At 44.9% G+C, this 15,939-nt stretch overlaps 1 protein-coding gene and 1 long non-coding RNA gene across 5 annotated transcripts in view; one reads left to right on the forward strand and one right to left on the reverse strand.

Annotated features, from left to right (window-relative positions):
• The window catches only part of LOC135102299 (uncharacterized), a 285,859-nt gene that overhangs the window by 80,711 nt on the left and 189,209 nt on the right, over window positions 1-15,939 (reverse strand). For all 3 annotated transcript variants that reach the window (XR_010269613.1, XR_010269612.1, XR_010269614.1), the window contains one exon: window positions 9,426-9,530. This is a non-coding gene — a long non-coding RNA (uncharacterized LOC135102299). The remainder of the gene's footprint in view (window positions 1-9,425; window positions 9,531-15,939) is intronic.
• The window catches only part of LOC135102298 (diuretic hormone receptor-like), a 149,323-nt gene that overhangs the window by 3,966 nt on the left and 129,418 nt on the right, over window positions 1-15,939 (forward strand). The gene's annotated exons all lie outside the window — the stretch shown is intronic.

The raw sequence follows: 15,939 nt of genomic DNA on the forward strand, positions 1-15,939 counted from the left end.
CTATATCTGTCACCTCCTCCTTTTTCTTCGTTCTCTCCTATACTTTTGTCAGTCTCCTTTCTTTCTCCCTCCTCTACTTTTCTTTTTTCGTTTTACTTTTTTTTTTACCGAGCCTTTCTTTTTCTCATTTGATCATCTCCGCCTCACTTTTCCTCCTCCACTCCTCCGTTCTCTCCTCTCTCCTTCTCTTTTTTCCGACTTTGTCTTCTCTTTTTCTCTCCACTTCCTCTCACCCTCTGTCCTTCCCACACTTTTTGCCTTTCTTACTTTCTGTCCATCTTTCCTTCTCTCCTATCTTTTATCTCCCTCTGCTATTTCTATTCCTCCTTTTTCTCTCAGTTCTTTCTTCCGTTACCTTTTCGAACCTTCTTTCCCATTCCACCTCTCTATTAAACATCCTCTGTCCTGTTCTCCCATTTTCTCCTGCTCCTTTCTGTCCTCTTCTGTTTGGTACTGGTACGTTTTAATTCGTATACTTATTAGCGGATAGGAATGTTGAGTACCTGGATGTGGTGGCCAAGTAAGCTGAGTTCTCATTGGCGAGTTATGTGCAGTGGTTGCCAAACAGGTGGAGTGTGCATTGATGAGGTGTCATAATCGGATCTGTTCACTAAGCATCCAGCTGCACAGATCTCATATGATAAAGTGACTGATTGAGTTGTATTGGGCAGCAGATCAGCCCGAGATACGGTATTGTGGTACATATATTGCAGATAAGGAATAAAGTTACGAAGATTGTCACTCTCATCTCATCCACGTAAGTCCCATCCCACTCCCTTACAACCTATCCCTTCCTTCCATTCCTCTCCTTCATTGTTCTTTCCCGACTCCTTTCTATCCATTCCTCCTGTTCTATGTTTTTATCACATATTCCCTGTCCTGTCTTTCCATTCTCCCCCACTCCTTTCTCTCCTCCCCTTCCCTCAAACCCTCCCACTCCCTTACATTCTACCTCTCCTCCCCTCCACTCTCCTTCCATTCTCTCCTGCTGCCCTCTATCTTCCCCTTCTCTACCATTCCCTTACGCCCTATGCTCTCCTCCCCTCCACACCCTCTCCCCCCACACACCTGTTGTCCTGAGCGTCAATACCACCAGGTCGCGTCCGTCACTCGGCTCACACGTCAAGCTTAGTCCTGGCATGTTTACTCCCGCCCATCACCGCGCCGTGTACCGCCCCCTCGCAGCGCCGAGCATCGCGCCCCTTTACACAAACAACCCTCCCGTACAAACACGACTTGAACACCTCCATACAGCCTTTGTTTTCTGTTGTTGTTGTTTTTTTTCATTTACTTTTATTTATTTGTTTATTTATTTATATATTTATTTTTCAAGGTTTTGGTAGAGGGTAGGATTGTCTTGCATAGTGTAGTTTCTATATGACTGGGTGAAAAGCTGTATATGTATAGGCCGTGTGCTGAGCTGTCCTGATGTCCCCCCACACACTCTTCCCTGATGAGAAAAGTGTTCAGAGAGTGTACGTAGAGATCACCAGTTGAAGAAAGGAAGGTCGTGTTCTGAAACACTTTCGCCTCTTATTGGGAGCATTTACACAGCCCGTGGAGATGAGCCTTTTTCTGGTTGCTGATGCAGAATCCTTCTTAAATCATCGATTGAAGCATAGGAACGTGGAAACCTCCCTAAAAATCACTAACTTCTACTGCAGCTTGCTGGAAGTTGTCTCGTTATGAGCTTTTTTTTTTTTCCAGTTAATGAAGCAGAATCCCTCTTGACACTTTCTCCACTATTTGACACAGCTTTCCTTTTTCTCACAAACTACTCTGAGAAAGCCCTTTACTTTCCACAGCCACCTCTAATCACGATGCTGACAAGAAATCGGAAAGTGTATTCTTTTAACTACATTTTTCTCTCTTATAAGTAATTGCAGAGACTGTACGGTGCTTTTAATATTGTGAATTGTTGCATACCGCAGTGAATAGGTTAAGCAAATCTACAGAAACATGAAAACATCCTTGAAAACCAGACTAACTTCCCCTACAGCTTGTTAGTAATAGTAGATAAGGCGCCCAGACGTTTAAGAATACAGCCATGAGTGAGGTGGAGAGGTGGAAGTGGACATGTATACGAGTATGCACTTGTGGTGGAGATGCGAGGAGTGGGAGCAGCAGAGGGTGACGCAATCAACAGACACGAGTAACTGGAGAAGACTCGCACAACGCCTCGACATGTGACTGACTGATTGACTGAGTGATTGAATTTTGGCGCCGCATCAGCCCGACGTGAGAGAGAGAGAGAGAGGAGAGAGAGAGAGAGAGAGAGAGAGAGAGAGAGAGAGAGAGATGAGAGAGAGAGAGAGAGAGAGAGAGAGAGAGAGAGAAGGTGGGGGGGGGGAAGCAGCATATAAGTAACAGGTGCAAGAGGTGGTAGGTTAATTACAGCGGCATTTCCAACACTCATCCCGCCTGTCCATCCATCTGCCCTCGCCTCGCCTCGCCTCGCCTCGCCTCGCCTCGCTAAAACAAAGACGCACACGTGAGGACATAAGAACGTGGAGAGGCTGGAAACATTTAGTGCGTGCTTGTGAGTGTTCAAAATGAGGTGAACTGTCTCTAAATGGTACAAAAAGTGACGGTGTTTGTGGGTGCCTAGTAAACGTTTAAAATTTTCTGAATGATATAAAAGAAACGTTTCGTGAATGCCTGTAGGAGTTTGTGAGATGTATGGAAACGTTTTAAAAAATGTTCTTATATGTTTTTGTGTAGATCTGTCAATGTTTAGGAAGGGTTTATAAGTTTTTTTTTTTTTTTTTTTTTGACTATAGATGGACTGGAAAGATTTCGATGATGCTTCTGAACGTTTACTAGTGCTTTTGAACGTTTGGCGAGTGTTAATGTACTTTTGCGTAAATCTGTCAACGTTTGGAGTAAAGTTTATGAATGACTTTTAAAAGTAAACATTCTATAAATGGTCATAAACGTTTAAGAGTTAATGAAAGAACCATTGCAGCGGCCGTGACACTGGTATGTTTTGTGTTTTTTTCTGTTTAACTCCTAATCTTGTCTATGTGCTTATGGCTGTGTTCTCATGACTTTATTCGGACTACAGTCTTATTTGTATTCGTTGTGGTTTATTTACCCTCTCTATTCTTGTAGGCAATAAAAAAAAAATAATCTACGTTTATGCTCTATTCTGTTTAACTTCCTGATTTTGTGTGTGTTTGTGTGTGTTTGTGTGAGCAGTGAGTGGAGTGGCCGACAGAGTGACTGGGTTATGCAAGGAGTGAATAGAGTAGACACGCCCTCGCTACCTCGCAACACACGCTTCATCTAACACGAAAGCCACTCAAAGCTTCTCACTTGCAAGGAATTTATTTCAGTCACGCAATCGTTTCCTTATCCATCCTTCTCCCTCAGCCGTCTCTTACTTCCCTCTATCCTTCCCTCCTTTCTTCCTCTCCTCTCCTATTCCTTATCTTCCTCCCTGTTCGTCCCCCTTCTGTTTCTTTTTTTTATTTTCTTTCTCACTAAACTTTGCATTTTTTCCTTTTTCCTCCATTCTTATACATTCTCCTTGCACTTCCATTATTTTCCTTACCTATTCTAGTCGTTCTGTTTCTTACCTTTTCTTCCAGTCTCCCTCGTACCCTCCCTTCCTTCTTTCCTATCATGTCCTTTTCCCTCCTTTCACTCCTTCCCTACAGCCTATCTCAGTGTCTTTCCTCTCTCTTTCCCCACTTTACTTTTTTTTTTCCACCCATTTTTTTCCTCCCTTTCCCTTCCCTTTCTCTTCTTCTTTCTTCTCTTCCTTCTTCTCTTCTTCTCTCCTTTCCTTTTCTTTCCTGTCTCTTTCCTTCCAGTCTTTCCCAGTCTTTACACTCCCTCTTTCACTTTTTTTTCTTTTCCTTTCTCCCTTCTCTTCCTTCCTTCTCTTCTTCCCTTCCTTCTTTTTCCTTCCTTTCCCGTCTCCCTCCTCCCAGTCTGTCTCAATTTCTCTCTCTTCCCTCTTTCTCCCTTTTCTTCTTCCCTTCTTTCTTCCCTTCCTTGTTTTCTATTTTCTTCCTTTCTTCCCTTTCTTTCCTGTTCCTTTCCTTCCATTCTGTTTCAGTTTCCTCCCTCCGACTTTTCCCGTTTCTCTTCATTCCTTCTTTCTCCCCTTCCTCCCTCTCTCCTTCCCTCCTTTCTTAATTCAATGGCTGATCTGCAAACGGCCCGCCTTGATCACAAGAGAAAATATTATTATCCTTCTGCCTTGTGGTGAGAGAGAGAGAGAGAGAGAGAGAGAGAGAGAGAGAGAGAGCGTTTCTTTATTAGGTTTTTAATGCTACAATTTAACCAGTAATATTTTTTTCCATTTTCCTCCCCGTTTCATTTTGTGGCAACACAGCTCTTGTTATGAAAACTCTCTCTCTCTCTCTCTCTCTCTCTCTCTCTCTCTCTCTCTCTCTCTCTCTCTCTCTCTCTGAAACGCATAGACATAATTATCTTTTCTCATTACGACCCAGATATTCTCGTAAATACTGACTATTCTTGCTTATGTCTTCTCTCTCTCTCTCTCTCTCTCTCTCTCTCTCTCTCTCTCTCTCTCTCTCTCTCTCTCTCTCTCTCTCTCTCTCTCTCTCTCTCTCTCTCTCTCTCTCTCTCATTCTAAAACCACGTCCACTGAATTCCCCTTTCCCCTCCACCTTTTCCCTCTCGTTCCTTACACAGGCGATCGTTTCTAAGATCCTCCAGTTTTCTATTCCTCGTATATTCTCCTCAGATTTGAAGCCTGTGTGAAATCGGACTTTTTTTTACATGCGAGTTCGGTACTGCGGGTGAATGACTCTTTTTTTTTTTTTTCTTCTTCTCTGTTGACTTACCTGACTTCATTCCCGTCCGTTGGTTGTCAGGTAGGGTCTCTGAATGGCCTTTTCAATCCTGACCATGCTCTCCTATTCAGCTGTCGCCAAGTCTTCCCTCCAGCTGCTTCCCTCACTGACCCTCTCCTCGTACTGGTTCTTGGCCTTCTTCTCGCTCTTACGCCTGCCAACCTGTCCATGCTTCAGTCTTCTAGGTGTTTTGTCTTCTGCCAGTCCCCTCTGCGTGTCCCTTCTTCTCTGTCTGTCTTCTGTTACCTTCACTATATCTATTTCATATCCTGGTCATCTTATTTCATCACATGTAATTCTGTCGCCGCTGCTTCTCCTTTCCACTACAGCTAGCTTTCTAATCCCTTTTTCCTCCCACTGTTCACTCTTCTTTCCCCACCTTTCTATACCCACTAAAAAACAAAGGAAAACTTACTAACATCACTCTTGTTGTCCCTTAACTCTCTTATCACCACTTCCCCACACAGTCTAGCGATACAAGCTCACAAAACCAACACGCCACCCCCACCCCCCGTCAACACTCCGTTCAGTAACACCAGTCTTCACTCACACCTCTTCACAATGGCAAGTTGAGCGGGGCTTTTTTTCATTCTCTCTCTCTCTCTCTCTCTCTCTCTCTCTCTCTCTCTCTCTCTCTCTCTCTCTCTCTCTCTCTCTTGCCTAAGCTCCCTGACGCGTTATATAAAGAAAAGACACATTTCTAATAGCAACTTTCACTTATACCGCGTTCCTGACCCTCCTTCACCATTAACACCATCATTGCCACGTTGCCAACACCATTCCCTCGTCAGTAACACCATCCCTCCCCTTTACCACGTTTTCAATACCACCCCTTCGTCATTATGGCCTCCCCTCACTTTCCCACCCCACACATGACGAGTTGTGTTAAATGAGTCCAGATCTCTCTCTCTCTCTCTCTCTCTCTCTCTCTCTCTCTCTCTCTCTCTTCTCTCTCTCTCTCTCTCTCTCTCTCCTCTCTCTCTCTCTCTCTCTCTCTCTCTCTCTCTCTCTCAGCATCGTTTTGAAGCACGGTAATGAGGCTTATTTTAGACTGTCAATCTGTTCGTATATTCGTCATCCCTTTCACTACATGGTCAATAAATGAACAACCTATCAATTTGTTTGTCTGTCTGTCTACCTGCTTTCTTTTTTTCTTTCTTTCTCTCTGTCCATTTGTCTATTTGCATAGGTAACGATCTAATTGTTTGTATATCTGTCTTTCTTTTTTCTTTCTTTCTTTCTTTCTTTCTAACTGGTTATATACCTTTCTAAATATTTCTAGCTATTTATTAATTGTGTGTGTGTGTGTGTGTGTGTGTGTGTGTGTGTGTGTTTACGTATATACAGTACGTATGTAATTTAATTTCTTGGATGCCATTACGAGTAGCAGTTCAGTAACACACACCACCTCCCCATCCCATTTACTTCCCCCTTCTCCTGATTACAGTGAGTGGTATTGCAACCAGGTACTCTAGAAAGGTCCTCCCCCCATGGTCTTTCCCCCTCACCCCTGGCAGCGGCGGTAATGGCGGTGGTAGCGACAGTTCATTATCAGCAAGTTACGTGAGAGAATGTATTGCCACCGCCGCAGTCTCCGGGTTTTATGTTGTTACTTTAAAAGATCATTGTAAACGCCAATCAGTTCCATTGACGCCGCATGGTGATGAATATTCACTCGGGTTACGCAACGCAGACTCATCAGGTAAAACGTCCACATTTCTCACCGGCTTATTAATATCAAAGTGAGCAGCCCTCGCGATGGGGAAGGTGAAGGGGAGGGAAGGTAGGGGAGCTGGGAGGAAGGGAGGAAGGCAGATCACACGCCGGGCACTGCACACTGCATAGTTTATAGTGATGACAGGCAGGTAGGTACACACACACACACACACACTAACTATACAACTTTTTTGCCAATCTACCTATCTGTATATCTATCTTTTTTTTTTCATGAACACACACACACACACACACACACACACACACACACACACACACACACACACACACACACACAACACAATCTAACTACACATCTTTTTTGCCAATATATTTATCTGTATATCAATCTCTTTTTCATGGACACACACACACACACACACACACACACACACACACACACACACACACACACACACGGCGGACCCTGCAATCCGTCCTGGCAGCGTCGGTGAATGCCAAGGAGGCTCACTTCCCAGATATCCTTGAGAGCCGCGGACACGACACGAATTACCGTGCCGGAAGCCGCGCCGAGGGCTGTGAGGGGGGCGGAGGCGGGGTGGTGGCAGGGCGGCGGGTTGGAGAGGCGGAGAAGGATGAGGATCGAAGGGTCGTGAGGGTCTTGAGGGACGGAAGAGGTGTGAGGGTGTGAGAGTGTGAGGTAATTAACTTCCGCCACACTAAGGACTGTATTCCGAAACACCTCTGGCTGCACTTTGATCACTTTCCAAAGCTTCTAGTTCTAGCTGGAATGTGGTGAAGAGGCTCAGTTTGATTCTGAAGATCTTCACTTCTCTAACGTTTCGATATAAAGATTTCCAGAATCACCCTGTGTTTCCTCTTTACCATATTCCATCTACCTGTCTAAACTACACTTCCAGTTTTAGTTGAAGTTGCACGTGTTTTTAAGGGTGAGTTTATGGTTCTAGTGACAGATTTACTAGGTTTCTACATTATTAACGCTATATTCTGAAACACTACTGGCCACACCTCGATTACTTTCCAAAGCTTCCAGTTCTAGCTGAAGTTGTGCGTGTTTTTAAGAGTGTGTTTATGGTTCTAGTAACAGATTTACAAGGTTTCTATATCATTCACAGGAGAAACAGTCTTGAGAACCTGGCTAAATAAATGATGCTGAGCGGGAGGCAGAGGCGCCGTATCGCGTGGTTCACGGTGCCATAATGCCAGGAGTGCCATGTTCACGTCAATTTTTTTAAATGTAGGAGGGGGTTCGGCGTACGGCAATAAAAAAAAAATAATAGTAATAATAATAAAAGGCCTAATGAAGATACTAATCCCAAAGAATATAATACGAAGAGAATTATCAAAAGTGTCTTGAAGACTCCCTTTTGATACAATACAAGTCAACCGTAGCGTGAAAGGAATACAGAAGCAATGGCAACGCTCCATCCATACTAGCTACTCTTCCATACTTGTTTTCTTACGTCCATCCTCCTTTTTTTCTGTTTTCTTTATTCTTTGGCCTTTCCATTTCCTCTCTATGATTATTACTTATCCTCTATTCTTTTCTTGCTACTCTTCCTTCCTTACTCTTTTTTTTTTCTCACTCTCTTTCTTGCGCCTCCTATCATCCGTCTCTTTCCCTCTTTCCCTCTTTCCCTCCTGCCCTCTCCCAATCCCTTCATATCGCTCCTCTTTCACTTCCTCCTTCCGACTTCCGCGTATTTTTCCCTCATTCTCCAGCCTCTGATCCAGTCTTCTGCTATTCCCTGCATCCCTTTACGCTCCCAACAACCTCACCTTGCTCCTTGTCACCCGCCAGCACTACACTCCCTACTTCACCGCGCAGCCACCCTCCCCCCCCCCATCTTCCGCCGCACCAAGCCACGCACTGCTTCATAACACAGCACAAGCGTCCCTCCCTCCCAGCAATACACGGGGTCTAGTCAGCTGGAGCACGGTATTAATTATATTCCAACGCCATGGCTTTCTAAAAACTCATTTCACCCCATCTCTTTAGCGAGCAAATGTTAGAGGAATGCCACAAGTTAAAGTTAAAGGGAAGCCACTTTCCTTGCTCTCTCTCTCTCTCTCTCTCTCTCTCTCTCTCTCTCATCTCTCTCTCTCTCTCTCTCTCTCTCTCTCTCTCTCTCTGAGCTGAAGCAAACGCCATTAGCTGTGGTTGTTTCTCTTCTACTCGACGGCCCCAAAATTAATTTCATTTTCTTACGAACTTAGAGTGCTCGCGTGAAAGCGTGAGAGAGAGAGAGAGAGAGAGAGAGAGAGAGAGAGAGAGTGTGTGTGTGTGTGTGTGTAATGGAACTACCCACTACCTAACCAAACCAGACAAGGAGCGGGCTTTTGTATATATGTGCGTATGTATGTTCGCATGTACCGATGTATGTATGTATATATGTTGCACCACCACGCACCAGCCATCACACACCATCACTCACCAACCATCACACACTCGAGGCGCCACAGCATAGCATTCCGCACAGGCCTCAGTGGGCAGGAAGTGTACGTGCTTACAATCTGAATACAAGGAAAGGAAGCACCGTGATGGGCGGCCGGGCGTGCCCTGAGTACCAGCCTCACACTTGCCCTTCTTACATAAGAGGAGAGCAGGAGTGGAATGCATTATTGAGGTGACAAGAAGATGAAAGAATGAGATGGTTTCGTCAAGTAGTAAGAAGGAAATGACCAGATGATTCAAAGAGCCTGAACAAAACTAGCTGAGGGAAGGAAAATCGAGGGAATGAAAAAGCACGAGATTCAGGAATGGAATTGCGGTAGAGCTGTGAAGGATGAAAATCAAGAAGGAAGATGCAAAGAATATTAACAACTGGGGGAGACTCGTACATGACGCCAACCCTTGACTCTACGGAAACGGCGAAAGGAGAAAAAGGAAGAAAAACTTACCCTTCTTATGCAACCCGCCGTGGAGGTGTCCCATGTTTAGGGCCCATCTGCAAGTTGTAGCCTTAAGGGTGACTGGCAGCTCTTTGCGGTACCGGGCGGGGAACTCTGCGGGAGAAACAAAATGGCCTGTGAGACGCTGCTTCTTTGGGGTTCAAAAGTAGTGTTGCGAGAAGTATGTAGGGATATACTATAGGAGAACAGAAGAATAGAGAAATGTAAGAGGAAGGTAAGTAAATAAGAGAGTCAGGAAATAAGGGAAGAAAGTAAAAAGACTGAAGAAAGTGGGAATATTAAGGAAATTAGGAGAATATAAAAGAAAGGTAGCTACGTAAATAGGAGACGAAAGACAGGGAATAAGGGAAGAAAGTGGAAAGACCGAGAAAAGTGGGAATATTGATAAAACTAGAAAAATAAGACGGAAAGTTAACAAATAAGGGGAGGAAATAGGAAATTCAGGAAAGCAGAAAGTTAAAAAAAAAAAGCGAGGAAAGATGGATTGAGAAAAACAGGACAGGAAAGTTGGGAATCAGGAGAGAAAAGTAGCAATAAAGAAAGGAAAGTCAGAAAATACTAGACAGGATTTGAAGACAAGACAGATAATAGGAAAAAGGCAAAAAAAAATCGAAAAAAATAATAAATAAATAACTGTCGAATATGATAGAAACAAAAAAAAAGAGGCAAGGCAAGAATAAAGGAGAAAGTGAGATGAAAATAGGTCGACAAAATATAAAAAAAATAGATAAAAATGAAAAAAAGTAGACAAATATAATACGAGAGCAAGAAATATGAGAAAATTATAGAAAACGAGAATAAAGTAAAAAAAAACACAGGCGATAGAAAAGTTAATAAGCAAGACAGGACAAGACAGAAAAAATATCAAAATAAAAAACACAGCGAAGAGGAAAGTTGAGAATTACCTGAAGAAAGAAAGGAAGAATGCAGGAAGAGGAAGAGGAAAAGAAGAAACACAGGAAGGGAAGGAAAGAGGAAAAGAAAGACGACAGTGAGTAAGAAAAGAAGAAAGAGTGAAAGTAGAGCTGGAATTACTTAGGTTTGCTAACAAAGTAATCCTCTTTGTGAAGACGAAGAGAGAGAGAGAGAGAGAGAGAGAGAGAGAGAGAGAGAGAGAGAGAGAGAGAGAGAGAGAGAGAGAGAGAGAGAGAGAGAGAGAGAGAGAGAAAGGTAAGGGAAAAAAGTGCAGGTGTAGTTAAGTAATTCTGTGAGACTGTCAAGCGTAAAGGAAAAAGGGAAGATAAAGATAGAGAGAGAGAGAGAGAGAGAGAGAGAGAGAGAGAGAGAGAGAGAGAGAGAGAGAGAGAGAGAGAGAAAGAGAGAGAGAGAGAGAGAGAGAGAGAGAGAGAGAGAGAGAGAGAGAGAGAGAGAGAGAGAGAGAGAGAGAGAGAGAGAAAGGGTGGAACACACTCAACTTTACAGTGTGTGTGTGTGCGTGTAATAATAATAATAATAATAATAATAATAATAATAATAATAATAATAATAATAATAATAAAAATAATAATAATAATAATAATAAACGGTTTATTATTTAGGCAGTTAACAAACTGAAAATGTACATAGGGGGTAGGGAAATACTTAACATTAATCCTAAAGGTAAGTCTAATCTAGAAGGGACAAAAAAGGTGTGTGTGTGTGTGTGTGTGTGTGTGTGTGTGTGTGTGTGTGTGTGTGTGTGTGTGTGTGTGTGTGTGTGTGTGTGTGTGTGTGTGTGTGTGTGTGTGTGTGTGTGTGTGTGTGTGTGTGTGTGCGTGCGCGCGCGGAGATTACGCTTCCACCATCTAAACACAGCTACACACACACACACACACACACACACACACACACACACACACACACACACACACACACACACATTAAGACGTCTAATGACCCTGAACTCTTGAAAATTCCACGATGGAGAGACGACACATTAGGTAGTGAAGACGATACATGTTTCGGGGGGGAGGAGGAGGAGGAGGAGGGAGGAGGAGGAGGAGGAGGAGGAGGACGAGGAGGAGGAGGAGGAGGAGGAGGAGGACGAGGAGGAGGAGGAGGAGGAGGAGGAGGAGGAGGAGGAGGAGGAGGAGGAGGAGGACGAGGAGGAGGAGGACGTTTGAAATGCAAAATAGTGCTCTCTACAGAAGACAAACACGAGAACCAAGGAGGGAGGGAAGGCGAGAGTGAGGGAGAGAGGGAAGGAGGGAAGAATCTGAAGAGTCGAGGGAAAAAAAAAGGAAGGGAATAGAGGAGAAGAAAAAATAGTAGATATTGAGAGGAAAAAGAGAGGCAGCAGATAAGAGGAACAAGAGGAAAAGGACTGGAGAAGGAGGAAGAGGCGGAAAAGGAGGCGGAGGAGGAGGAGAAGAAATAGGAGAAGGACGAAAGGAGGCTGCAGAGAAGGAAAGAGAGAAGTTTTAAGGATAAAGAAGGAAAAATAGGGTAGGAAGAATAAGGAAAAGAAGGAAGGACAGAAGGAAAAAAGGAGGAAAGCGAAAGCGGGAAGGAGTCCAGAAGGGAGAGAAGGAGAGGGAAGGAGAGGAATAAAAGGCAGGAGGAACAAGGAAAAGAATCAATGAAGGAAAAGAAAAGAAAAAAAAGAGAAAAAGGAGAGGAGGAGGGAAGGAGGGAAGGGATGGAGGAACGGAGGGAGAAAAAGAGGAAAGGAAGCATGTAAAAAGTTTAGAGCGAGTATAAATTACCGTGAAGGAACCGGAAATACCACACACACACACACACACACACACACACACACACACACACACACACACACACACACACACACACACACACACACACGCATGCAGACACGGTCAATACTAGCGACAAACTTTGACCTAGCTAGCAACACACACACACACACACACACACACACACACACACACACACAAGGTCAGTTCATCTCACAAACACACCACTATCTCCTCTATATCATCCTCCACACCACCTCCACAACACACTTAACACACAGCACTACATCCCAGCACCTTATCACCTACATACACACAGCAACACCGCGTCCTAACACTGCTGCGGGGGTGACCATTGATTCTTGAGTCCTACCCGTGAAAAAAAAAAAAAAAAATAGAACCAAGAACAAAAAAGTAATAAAAATGGCTCTCAAATGAATCAATTTCAGGCACACGCCCAAAATTAATCTGACAAGAAGGATTGTGGGGAAGAAATATTGAGAAAGGGGAGGCATAAAGAAGGAAAGGGAGAGAGAGAGAGAGAGAGAGAGAGAGAGAGAGAGAGAGAGAGAGAGAGAGAGAGAGAGAGAGAGAGAGAGAGACAGAGAGAGAGAGAGAGAGAGAGAGAGAGAGAGAGAGAGAGAGAGAGAGAGAGAGAGAGAGAGAGAGAGAGAGAGAGAGAGAAAGCGGAGTTAAAAAATTCACCACTTATCAAATGGAAGACAGAGACTGAGGAGGAGGAGGAGGAGGAGGAAGGAAAAAAAAGAAAGAAAAATAAGGAATGAAAATGCAAGGATAAAGTTTGTTCGTTACCTTTTCCTTGATTACTTAATCCCTAAACTTCTCTCTCTCTCTCTCTCTCTCTCTCTCTCTCTCTCTCTCTCTCTCTCTCTCTCTCTCTCTCTCTCTCTCTCTCTCTCTCTCTCTCTCTGCTGATATTAAAGTCAAGGGTAGCGGTGTTGTAGCAGTGCGCGTTGAGTGTGTGTGTGTGTGTGTGTGTGTGTGTGTGTGTGTGTGTGTGTGTGTGTGTGTGTGTGTGTGTGTGTGTGTGTGTGTATGTGAGAGAGAGAGAGAGAGAGAGAGAGAGAGAGAGAGAGAGAGAGAGAGAGAGAGAGAGAGAGAGAGAGAGAGAGAGAGAGAGAGAGAGAGAGAGAGGGGGGGGGAGAAGGTGCAATAAGGTGTGCGGGGACGCGTTTACGGACGACGATAAACCAGAGGGCGTCACGTAGTAATGGTAATGGCAGACACAGAGAGGACAGCGTTGCCTTTCATGTAGATCCATTTCTTTATCTTGCTACGCCGCCGCGCAACGATCCAGCGGAGAGCAGTGAGTGTCGGCGGTAGGAGGGCTTGATGCTCCTGCTGGAAGCCTCAGCCCGCGCCGCCCACCGAGGCACGCTGCTGGAAGGGATGTGACCCAAGTATATATAATCCTGCAGATATGAACTTTGGAAATGACACTGTACGTATTGCTTCATCCTGCCCCCACGCCACTCCCTGTGTGTGTGTGTGTGTGTGTGTGTGTGTGTGTGTGTGTGTGTGTGTGTGTGTGTGTGTGTGTGTGTGTGTGTGTGTGTGTGTGTGTGTGTGTGTGTGTGTGTGTGTAATGTGAAGATGTGACGACCGCTCACTTCTGCTACACCTCTGATGTTTCAACAAAATCGAAGTATAGTAAAACTGAACAGGGTCTTCTTTCCCCGACATTAATCGCAGGCCCGTTCCTCTGTCTGAGTGTTCGTTAAACAGTGGAGAGCATATAGGGACAGTGCGTGTGTGCCCTATGAACCTGTGCCAGACAATACAGAATTACGATTAGGCCGTCACAACCCTCGCGCTGTATTTGGCGTGCAGGTGTTACATGATGCGAGTACTGCTGAGGCTGAGGCGGCAGCCCAGACTGTCTCCATGGCAGCCAGAAAGCCACTCGTCCCCCGGTGAGGGTCTGCCGGGACTGTAACACACTTTCTGGTCTCCTCTGATCTCAAGGTCACCATCAGACGGGTCATTGTGGAGGTTGTCACAACGAGTGGTGGTGACCGCAACCTTCACTAAGCTGGTCACTGCCAGTGGGGTGAGGACGCTGGTCGGCCAGGCCCCACGGTGGTGGCCTGACCTGCATCACGTGGCTGTGTGCACACGGGGTCTGCTGGCCTGCCGCATCAACACACAAACCCCCCCCGGCAAACCCGGCGAGACACTTCCACAAGGACGGGGAGTGAGGCGGGCCGCTGCTCATTGCCGACCGAAGGGCAGCGTGGCTCAGGAGCATCGCCATGGAGGGGGCGGCCGCCACACTCCTGGGGGGGGGGCGAGGAGCATCGCTGCCTTTCCTCGGGGTTTATCCGTTAGAATGAATTATCAGCCAATTTCTACTCTGTGGGGGCGCTTCGGCAACATAGGCATTATTGTCATTAATATTATCAATACTCTAATTATACTCGTATCATTATCGTTATCATTCACTATGCTACTACCACATCATAAATGTATGTTAGGTAGGAAAAATAAGTTTGCTCACAAGGGCAGAGAGGTGATTTGATAGCAGCAGCAGCAGCGGCAAGGATCGGCGGCGACAAAGAATCAGCAGCTCCCAGCAGGAGATAATTAAGCCATTTATTCCCGCTGTAGCTCATTAGCAGCGATTTCCCTGCTTGTGCTGAATGGCTCAGAGGCGCGTGCTTGATTTAGATGCAAATGACGACGCCTGGCCGCGCCTCGCCTGGCACGTGTGTGCCGCGTGGCGTGCCGGGAGGGAGCCGCACACTGGCCACGTCCCAAGCGTGTCCTGTGTCGCATCCATCCCACCAGTGCAGGGCGGCCATTATATCCTCCCCTTCACCCCCTTCCCCACCAGCACCCTGCACACCGCCTGACATTGGACCACACTTTGAAACACTTCACCGCTGCACCTCCACTATCTTCAAAGGGCTCTATATATAGTTGAAGTGACAGATTAACAAGATCTCTACATTATTAGCAGGAAGAACACCATTGAGAATCCGATTGACCATATATATAACCTTTTAAAATAGTCGTGGTGAGGGCGCAAAGCGTTTCTGAATAGAGGCCACCTTTCACCACCTTCCTTGGATTTCACCACTTTCACTAAGCGAACATTGAGACACCAAATTAAATCAATTAACATTTCCTGCGGGTTTTCTCTGCTCTCTGACATTTCAAGGGAAAGCAGTTGGCGATCTTCCTCTCTTCAATTTTATTTTGATACTTGATCGTTCAGTGGGAAATAAGGAATGGGGAATGGTGAGAGCAAGCAGTAAGCCTGAGTGGGAACCGAGGACAAGGATGAATGGGGAAAGATGAAGAGAAGGATTGAGTGTGTGTGTGTGTGGGGGGTGGGAGGGTGGAAGATAAGAGGATGTGACGGGTGTTTGGGAGATGACAGTGAGATCCTTCTCCGCACCTCAGCACCATTACAGTAAGGTCCAATACGGTTAAAGAATCCAGTGACTAATTAGATGACTGATTTCACTGAGCCGTCTAAAGAGGGTCATGCGGTGCTGCACATCCAGTTATTAAACTACAAAAACTGACATGAGACATAAGAGCAATGTGATGCCAAAATGATATTATTTTAAAGATTTATTTATTTATTTATTTATTTATTTATTTATTTTACTTATTCATTTTATTTATTTTTTTTTATATTTTATTTTATTTATTTATTTATTTATCTTTTATTTTTTTGCAGTTGGCACATGTTGGCTTGGCTGATCCCGTAGTGTCATTATGGTGTGTTGATACTCCATGGCCTTTCTTCCACCTCTCCTGCTACACTCCAGCCTTCCACTTTCTCCACGACGTAATCTTCA

Source organism: Scylla paramamosain, chromosome 7, assembly GCF_035594125.1.
Source record: "Scylla paramamosain isolate STU-SP2022 chromosome 7, ASM3559412v1, whole genome shotgun sequence".
In the NCBI taxonomy this organism is placed as follows: Eukaryota; Metazoa; Arthropoda; class Malacostraca; order Decapoda; family Portunidae; genus Scylla; species Scylla paramamosain.